This window comes from Hermetia illucens, chromosome 1, assembly GCF_905115235.1.
Source record: "Hermetia illucens chromosome 1, iHerIll2.2.curated.20191125, whole genome shotgun sequence".
Taxonomy (NCBI): Eukaryota; Metazoa; Arthropoda; class Insecta; order Diptera; family Stratiomyidae; genus Hermetia; species Hermetia illucens.
Genome location: NC_051849.1, coordinates 122,784,602 through 122,803,215, shown reverse-complemented (window position 1 = coordinate 122,803,215; position 18,614 = coordinate 122,784,602). Strand labels below are relative to the sequence as shown.

General features: G+C 39.4%; 1 protein-coding gene across 2 annotated transcripts in view; it reads left to right on the top strand.

Annotated features, from left to right (window-relative positions):
- Nucleotides 1–563: 563 nt before the first annotated feature.
- The window catches only part of LOC119647285, a 32,147-nt gene continuing 14,096 nt past the window's right edge, over nucleotides 564–18,614 (top strand). The window contains exons 1-2 of one of the 2 annotated variants that reach the window (XR_005248837.1): nucleotides 564–1,228; nucleotides 1,606–1,699. The gene's annotated coding sequence lies outside the window, so the exon portion shown is untranslated. Of the gene's footprint in view, nucleotides 1,229–1,605; nucleotides 1,700–18,614 lie in introns of those variants that run through there. The other variant, XM_038048190.1, reaches the window with a different exon arrangement.

The following is an 18,614-nucleotide window of genomic DNA, read 5'->3' as shown; positions in this document are numbered from 1 at the left end:
CGCTGGATGGAGATTTGAAAGCCTCGTGACTACATCCAGATCAGGCATTTGATAGAACCAAATGACGGAACCGATCAGAACGAGCCGAACCCATTTATGAAAGGGACAAAGATTGAAGAAGCAGGAGGTAGGAATTCATCCCTCTTACTGAGAATATGTTGTACCAGGCACTCTGCATAGCAGTGTAGGGATGGAAACTTTGAAGATTTGATTCCTTCCGTGTCTAGAACCTAAACTTATGTCAAGCACATCTTATAACCTCTGCCATCGTCCTTTTCTTCTCCCATCCTTGAATACTTTAAGACTCTGCCTTCGATTCCCTCATTTTCATCTTCAAGCTACATCTTAATGCTCGTTACTAGCTTTCCATAGTATGCGTCCAGCTTTAGACACTCAGGGCATACCGCTTACTCCTACTGGCCTGCTCAGTGCTCATCCCTTGAAACCAGCCAGGCGGACTATGACACACTTGCCTACCATTCACTTACTATTTATCTATTTTTGTTAACCCTCTATTCATTCAATCTCAAATTTCACAATTCTTTGTTGGTTTTCAATTTTGTTATTAACTTCATAATTGAAACTAACATTAAGTTATGTTTATCAAACTTCCAAAATTCTATCATTTATTCTAACTTTGAACTTCCTTATTTTTCCACTCTATTTTTCTTTCAATTTACACTCACGATTTAACTATTGCATTACTGTAATTTCTGACTAGTTAAAATATTTCTATATCAATCAATTTCTAGCTAAATCTATCTGATTCCCCATCTAATTCTCTTGTCCTACCAATATTTTTTTTCCTACCCTTACCTATCATCACAATTAAGTTAAAGTCAAATTTAAAATTCAAAATATCTGAATTTCAAATTAAAATCCCTTACTTTCAAATTCAAATATTCCAAATTCTAGCTATACCTATATGATTCACCACCTATTTCTACTCCTATTATCCCATCAGAACTCACTTTCCCCCGCCTTACTCATTGTTCTATTTGTAATTAAAATTATAATTTTGAAATTTGAATAATAATATCAAATTCACTTTTTAACCTCAAATTCCACTTCCAGTTGTTCCATTTCTCGGTGGAAAATTAGATAGGTGAGGACGTCAGTTGCGTTCCAAAACATTCTGACGAAATGTCAGATCAACGAACGAACAAAGAGAATAATCCAATCCATCACAATAAATAAAATCAGAAAGTATTTCCTGAATTTCGAGGAGGTAACCATTCAAATTCCATTCTAGTAGTTAAACACTCGAATTCAGAAGGAATTACATTCACCGGCCTTCTCGGCGTGGTCTTTGCGAGGTTGATCAGCACCATCTAATACCCAGCTGTGGTCCTCATTTGATTATGATATTTCAAATTTTACCGGTAATTTTATCAATTCTTTATCGATGATCCTAATCAATGGGTTGAATATAATACGTGCGTGTCACACATGCTTGTCTTCGCATTCGCTAGCATTCAAATTGTCAATGGAAATTTCAAGGTGCTTATCAGATGGTTGCCACAGCTTTTATATCAACAGTTGCCAACGTGTTATTAATTCTTCAATCTAATCAAATCTTAATCATTTATTTCGTTTTAATTTTAGGTTATGGCAACTTCTTCAATTTACGTTCAAGTTGCGTTCATTGAATTATGTTAAAAACCATCAAAGGAATAGTAAATAAAAAATTTCTTTTGTATTGTTGAGTTTAGATCATGATAAGCGGTCCCCTGGCCCGGTGGATAAATGAATGCAGAACCTGGCCAACGTGGCCTTGTGTGGTGGATTTATTTTGCCCATGAACTAAAATTTTGGTCGGAATCCCATACTTGGCTATTCTAAAAGAGATAATTTTCTCTCGGCTTTGTCACTTGAGTAGAAGGTCTTGAAATTTACCCACATATTGTGAAAGTGACTACGCGGACCTCTAGATGCATTTCCACCCTGTCCAGTAGGCTTTCGTAGCAAGAACTAAAATAAAAATCGCTTTTAAGAAAGTTATGATAGGAGCCGTGTTAAGTTAACCTATCTATTAGCCCCTGTCTTTGAGGCAGAAGTGGTTATTTATGAATCGAAAGTCATCACGACTCTGTCTCGATTCCAGGAATATTTATCCTATCTAATTAACGAGAACGTCAAGACAAGATTAAAAATCTGTTCCACCCACCTTCCATCCGATTTCCCCACTGTCTGCTCTCTTCCGCTACTATTTGGTCAGTTCAGTCGCCTTTTTCGCTTTCCAATGCCGCTTCTTTTAGTGGTATTTTTCCGAGCAATATTCAACCATCTCGCTCTTTGTCCATAGTTTACCAGGTTTGGTGCCGGATTTGCTCACGATTTTTCGTACACTTTAATACATACCGCCTGTGGCCACTTTTGATTTATGTGATCTGCCGCTGTCCGCTTATACTTTGATAACTCTTTCCATCATTTCTAATCATTAATTCTCCCAGTGTTAGACATTGAACACATATTATTTTTATATCTATCTTAAACATTTATTAAAATGGGGTGGCTATTACAAGTGTTTGGTCTGCCCGACCTTCTTTGATTTAACTTTAAATGGTGTATTTATTCTACATACAGATCTCGAGAAAATTTATAATTGCAAAAGCAACATATTTATATAGGAAAACTGCGCTTGCATCTAGAGCACGAGAAGACTTATCTACTTGCTTATTCTAGCTTATTCTAATTATAATACTTCACTTTGTAGCACCATCTATTTAACTCAGCATCTAATTCCCATATCCTATCAATATTTCCTTTCCCGACGGGTTTAACCATCATCATAATAAAGTTAAACTCAAATTCAAATTGAAAATGTCTTAGTTTCAAATTTAAACCCCTTACTTTCCAATTCAGATATTTCAATTTTAGCTACACCTATATAATTCACCCAATAACTCCATTTCTATTATTAGATAAGAATTCAGTCTTTTCTCTCGGTTTTGTCATTCATGTGAACGCTCCTTCAAATTTATATACGCACATTATCAAAGTAATTCTACGCGGCCTAGGTATCCTGTCAAATAGTTTCCTCAGTAGCATTTGGCTGCAAAAACTCCATAAAAGTTATTTTATGGAAAGTTATCGTTATCGTTATCAACGAGCGCCTCAAACTAGATCAACGTACCTTCTTGCGGTTTTGCCTGTTGCCTGCTCGCTTCTGCCACTTCTTATTTCACGCTATTCAGAGTGTACTTGTATTGTGTCCGGCTAGTATCACGACTTTTATTCCCGTTATTTCTCTTTTAGCTGGTTATTTATTTGTAATGTGCATTTATATATCTGTATATTCTTGATATTCTCCATTTGTTCATATTTAATAGAACATGTAAATGGTCTCCTATGCTCGCTCCGAGCGAACCAGGTGGTCAATCTGCAGAAAGGACGCATCGCCCGTAGAAGGTGTGGATTTCGCTTCTGCCAGCAATTTTCCATTGAGCCTGAGGCGCCAGCAAACACGGCACTCTCCTGCTTTTATGCTGAGTGGTATCCAATCTACTCCCAGCGACTCAGTAAATGATTCAACCTTTTCTGGTGAGGACTACAACCTATTTTCTACATTGATGGCTAGCTTCACCGCGGATATCAAACTGTGACTATTCCTTCTCTGCTTTTCGTCCTGAAGAAATCACCTATTAACAATAACAGCTGTTACCTGCTCATACATATGTGTGTGATCTCATTTCCGTGACGTTAACATTTATTTATTTCAGGAGCGTCCAAAATTCAATCATTTAATCGTACTTGAAACTTTGCTATTCCTCCACTCTATCTTCCTCTCAATTTACACTAACCATTTAAGTACTGCATTACGGTAATTTCCACCAAATTAACTACTTCCCTGTCCATCAATTTCTAGCTAAATTTACCGGATTCGCCATCTAAATTCCTTATCCCACATGTATTTCCCTTCCCTAAAGGGTGAAATCGGGAGAAGCAACAGGTCCTACCGACATCCTAACTGAGCTCTAGAAAGCGAAGAGCGACGTTCTAGCAAACATCTCAAATCTAGAATTTACCGCAATGTCGCCCGTCCTGTCGTTCTCGGTGCTTTTGTGTGTTGGCTGACTACAAAAGACAATGAATGGTGTTTTGCGGTTGGACCAGTGGCGTGACACGTTTTCATCATATGCGAAATAAGAATATCCGCGATCGATGTGAAGTTACACCGATCGTTAGAAAATACGAGGGAGACATCTTCGGTTGTATAGTCACGCAATTCGCGCTAACGAGAAATCACTCGCCAACATTGGTCTGAACATCGAAGTCGATGGTAAGCGACCGAAAGGTCGGCAAAAACAACTGTAGCTTGATACGCTGGATGGAGATTTGAAAGCCTCGTGACTACATCCAGATCAGGCATTTGATAGAACCAAATGACGGAACCGATCACAACGAGCCGAACCCATTTATGAAAGGGACAAAGATTGAAGAAGCAGGAGGTAGGAATTCATCCCTCTTACTGAGAATATGTTGTACCAGGCACTCTGCATAGCAGTGTAGGGATGGAAACTTTGAAGATTTGATTCCTTCCGTGTCTAGAACCTAAACTGATGCCAAGCACATCTTATAACCTCTGTCATCGTCCCCTTCTTCTCCCATCCTGCAATACTTTAAGACTCTGCATTCAATTGGTTCATGCCTTATATATTTTTCCCTGATTTTCATCTTCAAGCTACATCTTAATGCTCGTTACTAGCTTTCCATAGTATGCGTCCAGCTTTAGACACCCAGGGCATACCGTTTACACCTATTGGCCTGCTCAGTGCTCATCCCTTCGAACCAGCCAGGTGGACTATGACACTATGCCTACCATTCACTTACTATCTATCTATTTTTGTTAACCCTACCTCTATTCATTCAATCTCAAATTTCACAATTCTTTGTTGGTTTTCAATTTTGTTATTAACTTCATAATTGAAACTAACATTAAGTTATGTTTATCAAACTTCCAAAATTCTATCATTTATTCTAACTTTGAACTTCCTTATTTTTCCACTCTATTTTTCTTTCAATTTACACTGAAGATTTAACTATTGCATTACTGTAATTTCTGACTAGTTAAAACATTTCTATATCAATCAATTTCTAGCAAAGTCTATCTGACTCCCGATCTAATTCTCTTGTCCTACCCGTTTTTTTTTTCCTACCCTTACCCATCATCACAGTTAAGTTAAAGTCAAATTTAAAATTCAAAATATCTTAATTTCAAATTAAAATCGCTTACTTTCAAATTCAAATATTCCAAATTCTAGCTATACCTATATGATTCACCACCTATTTCTACTCCTATTATCCCATCAGAACTCACTTTCCCCCGCCTTACTCATTGTTCCATTTGTAATTAAAATTATAATTTTGAAATTTGAATAATAATTTTGAAATTTGAATAATAATTTCAAATTCACTTTTTAACCTCAAATTCCACTTCCATTTGTTTCCATTTCTCGGTGGAAAATTAGATAGGTGAGGACGGAAGTTCCGATCCAAAACATTCTGACGAAATGTCAGATCAACGAACGAACAAACAGAATAATCCAATCCATTACAATAAATAAAATCAGAAACTATTTCCTGAATTTCGAGGAGGTAACCATTCAAATTCCATTCTAGTAGTTAAACACTCAAATTCAAAAGGAATGACATTCACGGCCGTTGTCGGCGTGGTCTTTGCGAGGTTGACGAGCACCATGTAATACCCAGCTATGGTTCTCACTTGATTATGATATTTCAAATTTTACCGGTAATTTTATCAATTCTTTATCCATGATCCTAATCAATGGGTTGAAAATATACGTGCGTGTCACATATGCTTGTCTTCGCTTTCGCCAGCATTCAAATTGTCAATGGAAATTTCAACGTCCTCATCAGATGGTTACCACAGCTTTTATATCAACAGTTGCCAACGTATTATGAATTCATCAATCCAGTCAAAACTTATTTATTTCGTTTTAATTTTAGGTTATGGCAACTTCTTCAATTTACATTCAAGTTGCATTCATTCAATTATGTTAAAAACCATTAAGTGAATAGTAAATAAAAATTTCTTTGTATTGTTGAATGTAGATCATGATAAGCGGTCCCCTGGCCCGATGGATAAATGAATGCAGAACCTTGCCAACGTGGCCTTGTGTGGTGGATTTATTTTGCCCATGAACTAAAATTTTGGTCGTAATCCCATACTTGGCTATTCTTAAAGAGATAATTTTCCCTCGGCTTTGTCACTTGAGCAGAAGGCCTTGAAATTTACCCACATATTGTGAAAGTGACTACGCGGACCTCTAGATGCATTTCCACCCTGTCCAGTAGGCTTTCGAAGGAAGAACTAAAATAAAAAGCGCTTTTAAGAAAGTTATGGTAGATCCCGTGTTAACCTATCTATGGGCCCCTGTCTTTGAGGCAGAAGTGGTTATTTATGAATCGAAAGTCATCACGACTCTGTCTCGATTCCAGGAATATTAATCTTATCCTCTCGTTAATTAAACGAGAACGTCAAGACAAAATTAAAAATCTGCTCCACCCACCTTCGATCCGATTTCCCCACTGTCTGCTCTCTTGCGCTACTTTCTATTTGGTCAGTTCAGTCGCCTTCTTCGCTTTCCAATGCCGCTTCTTTTAGTTGTATTTTTCCGAGCAATACTCAGCCATTTCAATCTTTGTCCATTGTTTACCAGGTTTGGTGCCGGATTTGCTCACGATTTTTCATACACTTTAATACATGCCGCCTGTGGTCACTTTTTAGTTATGTGATCTGCCGCTGTCCGTTTATACTTTGATAACTCTTTCCATCATTTCTCCATCATTTCTAATCATTAATTCTCCCAGTGTTAGACATTGAAAACAGATTTTAGTTAGTTTAGTTAAATGGGGGGAGCCGCAGCTGCGAGCACTCAGGCCATTATTAGGCCCATTGGACTATCCCCGTAAGTTGCCTATTCAATGGCTTCCCGCCTACGGTGTTCGCAGGCTTTAGCGAATCTGAGAACATTCTCAAGAGGCAGGGAGTGTGCAGATTCTTCATTGAAGAAAACCTTGCCAAGGTGTCTTCGTCTGAGATCTGAGGATGCCGGCCAGCTGCATAAAAAGTGCAGGGCAGTTTCCTCCTCCTCCTCACATTGGCTGCACACAGCCGAAACCACTACCCCAATCTTTTCCATATGGTTGTTTAAGGGAGGGGTAGGGTCAAGCGTGCAAAAAAAAACACTTTTTTTACAAATTTTTTTAGAGGATATAGTTAACGTAAATTTATTTTACTCTTTTGTATGTTATAAAGTAACATTTGAACTATATTCGGTAATTTTTTTATTCAAAAATATCGATAAATGAGCGAATGGCAGTGAATTTTCGATGACGTCTTTTTGAAAACTTGATTTGCGGTGTTCAACGTAATTCAATTCAGGATCATTTGAAATAAAAAAAGCAAATGAATTTCGTTAAAATATGATATTTTTCTTCCCCCAACGATGCTTTTTTTTATCATTTTTTGATTTTTAAATTTTTTCTGATTGTTTTAAGTCAAAATTGCGATTTTACACGGTAAATTTCGCCATTTTGGGGGTGGAAAACACCCTTAAAGGGAAAAAAAAAATAAAAAAGCATCGTTGGGGGAAGTAATTTTATATGTAGAAAGCGTGTGCCAAATTTGAAAAGATTCGGTTGAGTAGTTTTTTCAGGCAATTGAACACGGGAAAAAAAAAAATGATTTCGAGAAAAACGCGTTTAAAGTTTTGAACTACAAAAAACTAAACAATAATGATGGAAAATTTTTTTTTCTTTACCTTACACCGAGTCATCGATTCCAGCACCATAAAGGACAGTTCCCTCTGCAATATACTGATCTTCCTTCATTTTTTTGTCAAGTCTTTCTTGAATTCTCGCCTCTTTTGTCTGCGTAGTTGCATTGAATTCTGCCCTTCCAATTCGTTATGCGTCAACTTCTTTTACGTAGGCGTGTGCACTCGGTCCAAGGCCGATTCCCAAATCATGCATACAACTTAATAGAGCTCCTGAACCCTCATTGAATGTAACAGCTGCAATATTAGCTGCGAATTCAACGATTGGAAGGCTGCCAGATAAGTCGCACGAGCCGCACGAGTAAATGCCTAACGACAAACTGATGCTCCGGTTTGCTCTTTTTGCTCCAAAATGTGTACATATACTATATTATACCTATACTAATACCTACTACAAGAGATTCACAGCTTCGGCTGCTTCTCTCGAATACCAAAGGAACCGTATCCCAATAGTAAAATGGAGCGAAACAGCTATACACAGTATACCTGTTCGACAGCTGCTCCGCGCGCTCAGCTACGGCAGGTACGCTCTTAGAGTAGAGGGGACTAAAACGGCTATAACTTTAAGAGTTTTGCTCCGTTTGACTTGAAATTTTGACACAATATTTTTGAAATGTTTATCTACAAGAAAATGTAAAACAAAAAAAATCGATTTTCTGACCCTACCCCTCCCTTAAGGGGCAGTGTCCCGTCAAAAGCCCTACTAGGATTTTCATGTCCCGCTTCTTAAGGGACAACAAAAATGCCGCTCTAGTGGCCCTAGGCTCCTTCACAAGGATTTTCGCTTGCCGGCAAGAGTCCAAATTTCTCCACTCGGTTGCGTGAATCCTTGCAATTTCACCTTTCAGAGTAGACTTGACAGTAGATGGTCGGATTCCAAGAGCTGGTCCTGGGCCCACCATTGTGGATCCAGACCCTCGGCGAGCCAGTCTATCAGCCCCCTCATTACCGGCAATGTTAGAGTGCCCCGGCACCCACATCAGGAACGTTTCGTTCAGTCGGCCAAGTTTCAGCAGCACCTGATGACAACTCCACACCAACTGGCTTGATATGTTGTTGCCATTTAGTGCTGATAATGCCGCCTGACTGTCGGAACAGATTCGAATGGTGCGACCCCTCCATTTTTGTCGCAGACATTCTTCTGCTGCCAATGAAATGGCATATATCTCCGCCTGGAATATGGTCGTCATTTTTCCGAGGGGTCGGGCCAGTTCTATAATCGGATTCTCCGAGAACACGCCTGCACCCGATCCATCCTCCATGACTGACCCGTCGGTGAAGATGATTAGGTCTGTAATCTGAAAGGACTCATGGCCACTTGTCGACCATTCTTCTCTTTCGGTGATTACGACAGTGTATTTCTTTTCAAAGACGAATCTGGAAACCATATGATCGGTCGGCATCAGGGCTACCGGATGTTTTTCAAGGAATTTCCATATAGACGCATGCCCGTTGGATTGGCCGCCTTTCCACGCCCCAATGGTATCGAGCCTATATGCGTCGTTGGCTGCTTTCCGTTTTACCTCCAAGTGGATGGGGGGTAAATTTAGGATGGCTTCAAGTGCCGCAGTCGGCGTAGTACTCATTGCTCCAGTAATACTTAGGCAACCAAGTCTCTGAATCTGCGTTAGCAGCTTCCTGCTGTTAGCAAAGTTCAGTCTTGGCCACCAGACGATGCATGCATACATCAAAATGAGTTTTATTATGGATGTATACATCCAATATATCCGTTTAGGTGAAAGTCCCCAGGTCTTACCTATCGCATTCCTACAGCACCAGAGCAATCTGCAGGATTTCTGGTATTGTTCCTGGATATGATGCTTCCACGTTAACTTGGAGTCGAAATGTACTCCTAAGTACTTGACTGTTTGTGCCAGCTAAATTTCCGCCCCTGCTAAGGTGGGTAGCGTATAGCTGCCCCACCTGACGTTCTTAGTGAACATAACTAGTCCAGTCTTTCTAGCGTTCACCGTGAGTCCATTGCGGAGGCACCAGCTGTGGATTACATGCAGAGTTGCATTCAAGCAGTCACATACTGTGTCCGCAAACTTGCCGGTAATTATTACGGCTAGGTCGTCCGCAAATGCTTGCGCGAAGACTTTTTTGTCTTCCAGGAGCCACAGCAGGGTATCCATCACCAAGAGCTATAACAGTGGAGAGAGAACCCCTCCCTGTGGGCAGCCCCTGAGACATCCTGCTTCAATAGACTTCTGGCCGACCGATATGTGGATTTTTCTCCACTCTAGCATGTGAAGGATCCAACTGATTAGCAGCGGTTCGATTCCATGCTGTCTTGCCGCATCACAAATTGCCGCAAATGAGGCATAATTGAAGGCACCTTCGATGTCCATGAATGCGCCTAAAGCGTATTCTTTATCGGACATCGCCTTTTCAATTTTTGCCGTAAGTTCATGGAGTGCTGTCTCCGTGGATTTGCCTTTCTGGTAGGCGTGTTGCCTATGGTGAAGTGGCCATTTAGGAATGTGTGTATCCCTTATGAACCGATCTACTAATCTTTCTAGTCCTTTTAGCAGAAAGGACGTTAGGCTGATCGGTCGAAAGCTTTTTGCGTCTGTGTAGGTGGGTTTTCCTGGTTTGGGAATGAACAACACCTTCACATCCCGCCATATAATTGGAATATAAGCGTGTGCTAGGCATGCCCGATATATATTCCGAATGTGTCGACCCAGGGCATCCATTCCTTCTATTACTAGCGCAGGAATGATGCCATCCGGACCTGCAGACTTATATCTGTGGAACGAGTTAAATGCCCATTTCACTCGCTCCAGTGATACTACTTTGCATGCCAGATTCCAATCTCTCGGTTGAGGGCTGTATGCACCTGTTGGCCCCGAGATTAGATTTTGGATGCTGCCTGGGAAGTGTACTTCAAGCAAATGATTTGCCGTTTCTTCATCGCTTCCTGTGTACTTCCCATTCTGTAAACGTAAGTAACCCAGTTTCTGGCTACGTTCTTTGACCAGAATCCGCTTCAGCTTTGAGGTTGCCTCAAGAGAGTTAGTCTCTTCGCAAAAGCGTCTCCAAGATGATCGTTTGGCCGATCTTATGCTCTTCTTTATAGCCTTTTGTGCCTCTTTATAGCGATTCCAGCTAAGGCTTGACTCGCCCTTCAGAGCACGATTAAGAAGCATCCTTGTCGTTCTCCTCTGTTTTGCCAAATCCGAGTTCCACCATGGTGTTTTACCCTTCTTTGGCATCTTGAGTGAACAGCTTTCTTCGAAAGCTTTTCTCATGCTAGTTGTGATAATCTGGGTTGTCTTCTCAATTCCAGCAATGGATTTGATGCGCCTCCCAGGGATCGTGACTCGGGCGTTCAATTCTGTTTGATACATTACCCAATCTGTCTTCCTCGGATTCCGAAATGGAGTGGGTGGAGGTAGATCCATGCCCATAACGAAATCAATGCGTCTGTGATCCGAGAGTGTGATATCGTTTGATACTCTCCACTCTCCGATCAGAGCCGCGATGTCAGGAGATGCCACCGTGATGTCGATGACCTCTCGCCTGACCACGTTGAAGAAAGTGGGTTCATTACCCACATTTAGGATCTGCAAATCGGTTCCTACTAGATACTCCAGTAGTCTCGATCCTCTTGCATTGATGTTCGAACTTCCCCAGCATATGTGGTGAGCGTTGACATCACATCCTGCTATTACCCCCATGCCTCTACTTTTGGCATATTGGATAGCTCTGATGAATGTTCCACTGGGAACGTCTTCTGCGTCGTAGGGGAAGTATGCAGAGCACCATAGTATCTCTTTATCTCCCTGTTGACTTTTTATGGTTAGCTTAGCCGATGTGGTGTCGCCATCACATAGATCGTTAACCAGGTTAGCCTGGAAGCCTTTGGAGACTACCATGCAGGTGCGGGGTCGATCGCTTCCATCGGCATACCATTGAACACAGATTATTTTTATATCTATCTTAAACATTTATTAAAATGGGGTGGCTACTACAAGTGTTTGGTCTGCCCAACCTTCTTTGATTTAACTTTAAATGGTGTATTTATTCTACATACAGATCTCGACAAAATTTATAATTGCAAAAGCAACATCTTTATATAAGAAAACTGCGCTTGCATCTAGAGCACGAGAAGAGTTATCTACTTGCTTATTCTAGCTTATTCTAATTATAATACTTCACTTTGTAGCACCATCTATTTAACTCAGCATCTAATTCCCATGTCCTATCAATATTTCCCTTTCCCGACGCGTTTAACCATCATCATAATTAAGTCAAACTCAAGTTCAAATTGAAAACGTCTTAGTTTCAATTTCAAACCCCTTACTTTCCAATTCAAATATTTCAATTCTAGCTACACCTATATAATTCACCCAATAACTCCATTTCTATTATTAGATCAGAATTCAGTCTTTTCTCTCGGTTTTCTCACTCATGTGAACGCTCTTCAAATTCAGGTACGCACATTATCAAAGTAATTCTACGCGGCCTAGGTATCCTGTCAAATAGTTTCCTCAGTGGCATTTGGCTGCAAAAACTCCATAAACGTTGTTTTATAGAAAGTTATCGTTATCGTTATCAACGAGCGCCTCAAATCAGATCAACTTACCTTCTTGCGGTTTTGCCTGTTGCCTGCTCGCTTCAGCCACTTCTTATTTCACGCTATTCAGAGTGTACTTCTATTGTGTGCGGCTAGTATCACGACTTTTATTCCCGTTATTTCTCTTTTAGCTGGTTATTTATTTGTAATGTGCATTTATATATCTGTATATTCTTGATATTCTCCATTTGTTCATATTTAATAGAAGATGTAAATGGTCTCCTATGCTCGCTCCGAGCGAACCAGGTGGTCAATGTGCAGAAAGGACGCATCGCCCGTAGAAGGTATGGATTTCGCTTCTCCCAGCAATTTTCCATTGAGCCTGAGGCGCCAGCAAACACGGCACTCTCCTGCTTTTATGCTGAGTGATATCCAATCTACTCCCAGCGACTCAGTAAATGATTCAACCTTTTCTGGTGAGGACTACAACCTATTTTCTACATTGATGGCTGGCTTCACCCGCGGATATCAAACTGTGACTATTCCTTCTCTGCTTTTCGTCCTGAAGAAATCACCTATTAACAACAACAGCTGTTACCTGCTCATATATATGTGTGTCATCTCATTTCCGTGACGTTAACTTTTATTTATTTCAGAAGCGTCCAAAATTCAATCATTTAATCGTACTTCAAACTTTGCTATTCCTCCATTCTATCTTTCTCTCAATTTAAACTAACCATTTAAGTACTGCAGTACGCTAATTTCCACCAAATTAACTACTTCCCTGTCCATCAATTTCTAGCTAAATTTACCGGATTCGCCATCTAAATCCCTTTTCCCGCAAATATTTCCCTTACCTAAAGGCGGAAATCGCGAGAAGCAACAGGACCTACCGACATCCTAACTGAGCTCTAGGAAGCGAAGAGCGACGTACTAACAAACGTCTCAAATCTAAAACTTACCGCAATGTCGCCCGTCCTGTCGTTCTCGATGCTTCTGTGTGTTGGCTGACTACAAAAGACAATGAATGGTGTCTTGCGGTAATGGAGATGAAGATGTTAGGTTGGACCAGTGGCGTGACACGTTTTCATCATATGCGAAATAAGGATATTCGCGATCGATGTGAAGTTACACCGATCGTTAAGAAATGCCAGGGAGACATCTTCGGTTGTATAGTCACGCAATTCGCGCTAACGAGAAATCACTCGCCAACATTGGTCTGAACATCGAAGTCGATGGTAAGCGAGCGAAAGGTCGGCAAAAACAACTGTAGCTTGATACGCTGGATGGAGATTTGAAAGCCTGGTGACTACATCCAGATCAGGCATTTGATAGAACCAAATGACGGAACCGAACACAACGAGTCGAACCCATTTATGAAAGGGACAAAGACTGAAGAAGCAGGAGGTAGGAATTCATCTCTCTTACTGAGAATATGTTGTACCAGGCACTCTGCATAGCAATGTAAGGATGGAAACTTTGAAGATTTGATTCCTTCCATGTCTAGAACCTAAACTTATGTCAAGCACATCTTACAACCTCTGTCATCGTCCCCTTCTTCTCCCATCCTGCAATACTTTAAGACTCTGCCTTCGATTCGTTCATGTCATATATATTTGTCCCTGATTTTCATCTTCAAGCTACATCTTAATGCTAGTGACTAGCTTTCCATAGTATGCGTCCAGCTTTAGACACCCAGGGCATACCGTTTACACCTATTGGCCTGCTCAGTGCTCATCCCTTCGAACCAGCCAGGTGGACTATGACACTATGCCTACCATTCACTTACTATCTATCTATTTTTGTTAACCCTACCTCTATTCATTCAATCTCAAATTTCACAATTCTTTGTTGGTTTTCAATTTTGTTATTAACTTCATAATTGAAACTAACATTAAGTTATGTTTATCAAACTTCCAAAATTCTATCATTTATTCTAACTTTGAACTTCCTTATTTTCCCACTCTATTTTTCTTTCAATTTACACTGACGATTTAACTATTGCATTACTGTAATTTCTGACTAGTTAAAATATTTCTATATCAATCAATTTCTAGCTAAATCTATCTGATTCCCCATCTAATTCTCTTGTCCTACCAATATTTTTTTTCCTACCGTTACCTATCATCACAATTAAGTTAAAGTCAAATTTAAAATTCAAAATATCTTAATTTCAAATTAAAATCCCTTACTTTCAAATTCAAATATTCCAAATTCTAGCTATACCTATATGATTCACCACCTATTTCTACTCCTATTATCCCATCAGAACTCACTTTCCCCCGCCTTACTCATTGTTCCATTTGTAATTAAAATTATAATTTTGAAATTTGAATAATAATTTCAAATTCACTTTTCAACCTCAAATTCCACTTCCATTTGTTTCCATTTCTCGGTGGAAAATTAGATAGGTGAGGACGTCAGTTGCGTTCCAAAACATTCTGACGAAATGTCAGATCAACGGACGAACAAAGAGAATAATCCGATCCATCACAATAAATAAAATCAGAAACTATTTCCTGAATTTCGAGGAGGTAATCATTGAAATTCCATTCTAGTAGTTAAACACTCAAATTCAAAAGGAATGAAATTCACCGCCCCTGTCGGCGTGGTTTTCCCGGGGTTGATGAGCACCATGTAATACCCAGCTATGGTTCTCATTTGATTATGATATTTCAAATTTTACCGGTAATTTTATCAATTCTTTATCCATGATCCTAATCAATGGGTTGAATATAATACGTGCGTGTCACACATGCTTGTCTTAGCTTTCGCCAGCATTCAAATTGTCAATGGAAATTTCAACGTCCTCATCAGATGGTTGCCACAGCTTTTATATCAACAGTTGCCAACGTATTATGAATTCATCAATCTAATCTAATCTTAATCATTTATTTCGTTTTAATTTTAGGTTATGGCAACTTCTTCAATTTACGTTCAAGTTGCATTCATTCAATTATGTTAAAAACCATCAAGTGAATAGTAAATAAAAAATTTCTTTTGTATTGTTGAGTTTAGATCATGAAAAGCGGTCCCCTGGCCCGATGGTATATGAATGCAGAACCTGGCCAACGTGGCCTTGTGTGGTGGATTTATTTTGCCCATGAACTAAAATTTTGGTCGTAATCCCATACTTGACTATTCTAAAAGAGATAATTTTCCCTCGGCTTTGTCACTTGAGTAGAAGGCCTTGAAATTTACCCACATATTGTGAAAGTGACTACGCGGACCTCTAGATGCATTTCCACCCTGTCCAGTAGGCTTTCGTAGCAAGAACTAAAATAAAAAGCGCTTTTAAGAAAGTTACGTAGGACCCGTGTTAACCTATCTATGGGCCCCTGTCTTTGAGGCAGAACACACAGAACACATTGAACACATATTATTTTTATATCTGTCTTAAACATTTATTAAAATGGGGTGGCTATTACAAGTCTTTGGTCTGCCCGACCTTCTTTGATTTAACTTCAAATAGTATATTTATTCTACATACAGATCTCGACAAAATTTATAATTGCAAAAGCAACATCTTTATATAAGAAAACTGCGCTTGCATCTAGAGCACGAGAAAACTTATCTACTTGCTTATTCTATAGTAGCTTATTCTAATTATAATACTTCACTTTGTAGCACCATCTATTTAACTCAGCATCTAATTCCCATGCCCTATAAATATTTCCCTTTCCCGATGCGTTTAACCATCATCATAATTAAGTTAAACTCAAATTCAAATTTAAAACGTCTTAGTTTCAATTTCAAACCCCTTACTTTCCAATTCAAATATTTCAATTCTAGCTACACCTATATAATTCACCCAATAACTCCATTTCTATTATTAGATCAGAATTCAGTCTTTTCTCTCGGTTCTGTCACTCATGTGAACGCTCCTTCAAATTCAGGTACGCACATTATCAAAGTAATTCTACGCGGCCTAGGTATCCTGTCAAATAGTTTCCTCAGTAGCATTTGGCTGCAAAAACTCCATAAAAGTTATTTTATGGAAAGTTATCGTTATCGTTATCAACGAGCGCCTCAAACTAGATCAACTTACCTTCTTGCGGTTTTGCCTGTTGCCTGCTCGCTTCTGCCACTTCTTATTTCACGCTATTCAGAGTGTACTTGTATTGTGCGCGGCTAGTATCATGACTTTTATTCCCGTTATTTCTCTTTTAGCTGGTTATTTATTTGTAATATGCATTTATATATCTGTATATTCTTGATATTCTCCTTTTGTTCATATTTAATAGAATATGTAAATGGTCTCCTATCCTCGCTCCGCGCGAACCAGAAAGGACGCATCGCCCGTAGAAGGTATGGATTTCGCTTCTCCCAGCAATTTTCCATTGAGCCTGAGGCGCCAACAAACAGGGCGCTCTCCTGCTTTTATGCTGAGTGATATCCAATCTACTCCCAGCGACTCAGTAAATGATTCAACCTTTTCTGGTGGGGACAACAACCTATTTTCTACATTGATGGCTGGCTTCACCCGCGGATATCAAACTGTGACTATTCCTTCTCTGCTTTTCGTCCTGAAGAAATCACCTATTAATAACAATAGCTATTACCTGCTCATATATATGTATCATCTCATTCCCGTGACGTTAACTTTTATTTATTTCAGGAGCATCCAAAATTCAATCATTTAATCGTACTTGAAACTTTGCTATTCCTCCACTCTATCTTCCTCTCAATTTACACTAACCATTTAAGTACTGCATTACGGTAATTTCCACCAAATTAACTACTTCCCTGTCCATCAATTTCTAGCTAAATTTACCGGATTCGCATCTAAATCCCTTATCCCACAAATATTTCCCTTCCCTAAAAGGTGAAATCGGGAGAAGCAACAGGACCTACCGACATCCTAACTGAGCTCTAGAAAGCGAAGAGCGACGTACTAACAAACATCTCAAATCTAAAACGTACCGCAATGTCGCCCGTCCTGTCGTTCTCGATGCTTCTGTGTGTTGGCTGACTACAAAAGACAATGAATGCTGTCTTGCGGTAATGGAGATAAAGATGTTAGGTTGGACCAGTGGCGTGACACGTGTTCATCATATGCGAAATAAGGATATCCGCGATCGATGTGAAGTTACACCGATCGTTAAGAAATGCCAGGGAGACATCTTCGGTTGTATAGTCACGCAATTTGTGCTAACGAGAAATCACTCGCCAACATTGGTCTGAACATCGAAGTCGATGGTAAGCGACCGAAAGGTCGGCAAAAACAACTGTAGCTTGATACGCTGGATGGAGATTTGAAAGCCTCGTGACAACATCCAGGTCGGGCATTTGATAGAACCAAATGACGGAACCGGTCACAACGAGCCGAACCCATTTATGAAAGGGACAAAGATTGAAGAAGCAGGAGGTAGGAATTCATCCCTCTTACTGAGAATATGTTGTACCAGGCACTCTGCATAGGAGTGTAGGGATGGAAACTTTGAAGATTTGATTCCTTCCGTGTCTAGAACCTAAACTTATGTCAAGCACATCTTATAACCTCTGTCATCGTCCCGTTCTTCTCCCATCCTTCAATACTTTAAGACTCTGCCTTCGATTCCCTGATTTTCATCTTCAACCTACATCTTAATGCTCGTTACTAGCTTTCCATAGTATGCGTCCAGCTTTAGACACCCAGGGCATACCGTTTACTCCTACTGGCCTACTCAGTGCTCATCCCTTCAAACCAGCCAGGCGGACTATGACACACTTGCCTACCATTCACTTACTATTTATCTATTTTTGTTAACCCTACCTCTATTCATTTAATCTCAAATTTCACAATTCTTTGTTGGTTTTCAATTTTGTTATTAACTTCATAATTGAAACTAACATTAAGTTATGTTTATCAAACTTCCAAAATTCTATCATTTATTCTAACTTTGAACTTCCTTATTTTCCCACTCTATTTTTCTTTCAATTTACACTGACGATTTAACTATTGCATTACTGTAATTTCTGACTAGTTAAAATATTTCTATATCAATCAATTTCTAGCTAAATCTATCTGATTCCCCATCTAATTCTCTTGTCCTACCAATATTTTTTTTCCTACCGTTACCTATCATCACAATTAAGTTAAAGTCAAATTTAAAATTCAAAATATCTTAATTTCAAATTAAAATCCCTTACTTTCAAATTCAAATATTCCAAATTCTAGCTATACCTATATGATTCACCACCTATTTCTACTCCTATTATCCCATCAGAACTCACTTTCCCCCGCCTTACTCATTGTTCCATTTGTAATTAAAATTATAATTTTGAAATTTGAATAATAATTTCAAATT